This window comes from Piliocolobus tephrosceles, unplaced genomic scaffold (assembly GCF_002776525.5).
Source record: "Piliocolobus tephrosceles isolate RC106 unplaced genomic scaffold, ASM277652v3 unscaffolded_33863, whole genome shotgun sequence".
Lineage (NCBI taxonomy): Eukaryota > Metazoa > Chordata > Mammalia > Primates > Cercopithecidae > Piliocolobus > Piliocolobus tephrosceles.
Window position 1 is genome coordinate 1 of NW_022317491.1, and position 4,231 is coordinate 4,231.

The following is a 4,231-nucleotide window of genomic DNA, read 5'->3' on the forward strand; positions in this document are numbered from 1 at the left end:
CACCTAGGCTGAAGAACCGAGCTGCAATCTTGGCTCACTGCAACCTCTGCCTTCCAGGTTCAAGTGATTCTCCTGCCTTTGCCTCCCAAGTAGCTGGGATTACAGGCATGTGCCACCATGCCCGGCTAAATTTTGTATTTTTAGTAGAGATGGGGTTTCACCATGTTGGCCAGGCTGGTCTTGAACTCCTGACTTCAGGTGACCTGCCCACCTCGGCCTCCCAAAGTGCTAGGATTATAGGAGTGAACCACCACGCCTGGCCTGAAGTCTTTTCAGATTGCACGGGGCATATAAAGAGGAGGTTTTAGACGGCCAACTCTGCTGTAGTTTTGCATGGTATTAACAGTTTGCATCAGCCAACGAGGAGAAGGATGTGGAATGCAGGTGCAGTAGGCTGCAAGGACAACATGACAGGAAAGGAGTGTGGGCAAACTAAACAGCCCTTTCCTATTGTGTTCAAAGTATATTCCCAGTATACATGTCACCAGTAGATTCCAATGGAAGAACAAGGTCCCCAAAGTCAAATGGAAATGTCCACCTGTCTATGTCAATGTTCAATTTCTGAATTGAAGACCCACCTGCAAACACAAGGAAACCAAGGGAAACATCCTTGGAAAAATACACACACAAACGTCTGGATATTATTTCAGGGGATTCACAGACCTCCTGAAACCCATCCATAGTCTTACCCTAAGTTAAGAACTCTTGCTTTACCAAAAGCATTCATCTGAGTATTTCCTAGGTCTGAAAACCAAATATTCATTGTATATCCCCAAAGGACAAAAACACTACCAATGCATAGCTTAATGGATGCACCAAAGTGATAATTATTTTAAGAAGCCTTAAAGCATCTGTTAAAAAACAATAACAAAAGAAAATTAAGTGAGTATTCAACTTAGGAAAGCAGGGGAACTTGGTGGGGTCAAATCACTGAGAACCGCAGAATTTCAAAAAGGAAATGAGAGCTAAGAGATTATATTTAGTCTTTAAATCCTGGGTCCCCCACAGAGCTCCTGTATACAATATAAATACTTACTTCCAGCTCAAAGTCTGATAAATTAGTTTTCTTTGGAACCTATAAAAACAAAAGAAAAGGTATTGATTTTGGCTCATTAGAAGTAAATCCAAACTGATCAAGCATTTGTTGAGAAGGATTTCACTTTAAAAAGAGACTTCATTAGAACTGACAGGTAATTTGCAAACAAAAATAGGCAGGTTAGTTGACGTGGGGGGAATTCCTCATCACTTGTCTTCTAAAATTTTCCTTAATATTATACTGCTTTTATTGAAGAGGTAGAAGTTCTTGTCTGATCAAAATATTGCTTCCTGCGGCTGCATAAAGAGAGTTTTAAAGTAGACAGATGCATTAAAATACTTTTGTGAAGCTCCTCACAAAGTAAAAAGAAAAAAAGACAATCACGTTACTGACTCTTTGAAATGCTAATGTTTTTTAAATGCAGAGAGAAATTAAAAGGGTAGAAGTAGCCTGAAAGTGAATTCTTTCTTCTGAAGCCTTCATGTACTAAGCACTCCTCAAGGCCAAAGTAAGTATGCCACTCTTGGGCATAACTCAAAGTCAAGGTTGCACAACAGTTGTCTCCACTCCAGGTATAGGACAAAGCATTCATTCAGTGTCTCAGTATACACAGTCATCCCCACTGTGTAACGCTAAAGTTAGTGCTTAATTCTTGAGAACATACTAATAATAAAAAGACCCTTTATAAAGGTGTTTTTAAAAGACTAAATGCATCAAATGCCACAAATCATCTACCTTTCCGAAAAAAGAACATGCAGAAATGTTCAGGACAACTAACCCGGTACATGGCTCTAAATCCAAGTTCTTGTTTTCTTCACTTTGTAATAAATCTTCTATTTTCTCTCTGAGGAATTAGAATAGACCATGACCATCAGTACCTTTAAGGAATTAAGTCATCACCCAAGAAAAAAATCACAACCAAAAACAGTCTAAATATAAGAATGTGTGACAATGTAATTCTACCAAATTACCCTATAACTTTTAGTTCAAAGACTTTTTTTAAAATGCTTTATTTTGTTTTGACCTAGGCATAGAATCCCAGCACTCTGGGAGGTCGAGGTTGGGGGGGATCACTTGAGTCCAGGAGTTCGAGACCAGCCTGGGCAATATACTGGGAGCCCCTCACTACAAAAAATAAATTTTAAAAATTCACTGGGCATGGTGCAGTGTAACTGTGGTCCCAGCTACTCCAGAAGCTGAGGTGGGACGATCACCTGAGCCTGGGAAGTTGAGGCTGCAGTGAGCCATGATCACGCCACTGCACTCCAGCCTTGGCAATAGAGCGAGAACCTGTTTCAAAAAATAAATAAAATTTAAAAGAAAAGCTTTATTTGGCATATTTTGGGGGGGAAGAGGGTTACTGTTGTTATTAATTAGTGACAGCTTCTCAAGGACTCGTCAGTACAAGTGATTTAATTTTTGACTTTCCCAGTAAAATGGTTACACGAACAACTAAGCTAAGCAAGACCAGACACTCGTCCAAGATCACATCTGCTTGTTAGCACCTTTACTGCAAGCAAAGAGAACATGGACATGCTGCCAACTGGATAAGCCTGGTCCACTACTCTGCCTTCAAGGACATCAGACAGTGGCTGTCAGGTATTCAGTCCATGCAAGTTTTAGAAGTCAGCTGATTAGTATTTAGAAAACAAGAAAAGGGGCCAGGCAACGGCTCAGGCCTATAATCCCAGCACTCCAGGAGGCCAAGGCAGGAAGATCCCTTGAGCTCAGGAGTTTGACACCAGCCTGGGAAACACAGTGAGATCCGTCTCTATTTAATTAAAAAAAAAAAGTCCATACAGGTCTGCCCATGTACTGAAATCTCGTGCCTAGTAACATGTAGCAAATCCGAGTACAATACATGGAACTCTATTTACAATTTGTTGCTGTTGCACAAATTTGAATATGCTGGCTAGGCATGCTGGCTCACGCCTGTAATCCCAACACTTTGGGAGGATGAGGCGGGCGGATCACTTGAGGCCAGGAGTTCGAGACCAGCGTGGCCAACATGGCAAAACCTCGGCTCTACTAAAAATATAAAAATTAGCTGGGTGTGGTGGCGCACGCCTATAATCCCAGCTACTCGGGAGGCTGAGGCACAAGAATTGTTTGAACCTGGGACGCAGAGTTTGCAGTAAGCCAGGATTGCACCATTGCACTCCAGCCTGGGCAACAGAGCAAGACTGTCTCAAAAAAAAAAATTTTTTTTTTAATCTGCCACAATTACATCCTGCCATTCACAACATCACACCTGTGTGTGTACTATGTTTGCAAAGCAGAGGTTTGAGATATACATGCCTCTCATGCCCCAATAGACAGCACACAATGCACGTTTAGTTTTAGTTTAGGAACTTACACCACTTGGTCAATAAATTTCTTTTGATCCTCAGGAATCGTGACGGGACATTTTGAAGTGTTAGGAGATACGTAGGACAGGGCTCCTGCACCATTCGCCTGTGAACGTTTTTCATCATACTGCTCTCTTAACTGTCTTTCTTCTTCCTGATTTAAATATGGAATTCCTAAGCATGATTTTAAAAAGAACACATTAGCAGAAGTAACTGTCTAACATAAAATTTGTTTAACAAACCAAACAGTCTAAATTACTCAGGAAAGATTTACCATATTTAACTACATTTCAAAAAATGAACAGAAAGGCAAGTGATTTTGAAATGTGTTCATCATTCATCCATTCATTCAATCTTCTTTCAAGAAATATTTATCTGGTACTTATGCTTTGCCAAAGCATTATATTAGGCACTGGGGAATGAACAGTGACAAGCTGATGCATCCTTCTCTGTAGTAGAGGGAACTACTTCTGACAAGATAATCAGGAAAGTAAGGGAAAACCCAAAGGATGAGAATAATTTGGATATGAAAGGAGCTAGGGGAAGAATGCTTCGGGTAGGGGAAACAAGTATGAATACCCAGAAGATGGCAATGGCTTGGACTGTTCCAGGAGCAGCAAGGAGCTGGTGTAGCCAGACGTCATGAGCAAAAATGGAATGGTACAGCATCAGATTGGAGAGAGTATGGAGCAAGATTCTGCAGGCCCTCACAGGCCAGGGTAAGAAATGCACATTATGGCCGGGAGCAGTGGCTCACGCCTGTAATACCAGCACTTTGGGAGGCCGAGACGGGCGGATCACTAGGTCAGGAGATCGAGACCATCCTGGCTAACACGGTGAAACCCCG

At 41.5% G+C, this 4,231-nt stretch overlaps 1 long non-coding RNA gene across 1 annotated transcript; it reads right to left on the minus strand.

Moving 5' to 3' along the window:
- Positions 1-868: 868 nt before the first annotated feature.
- LOC113222712 lies at positions 869-3,607 on the minus strand. The gene is made up of 3 exons (XR_003308508.1): positions 3,393-3,607; positions 1,815-1,880; positions 869-1,075 (listed from the first exon to the last, which is right to left on the minus strand). It is a non-coding gene; the product is annotated as an uncharacterized LOC113222712 (long non-coding RNA).
- Positions 3,608-4,231: the final 624 nt, after the last annotated feature.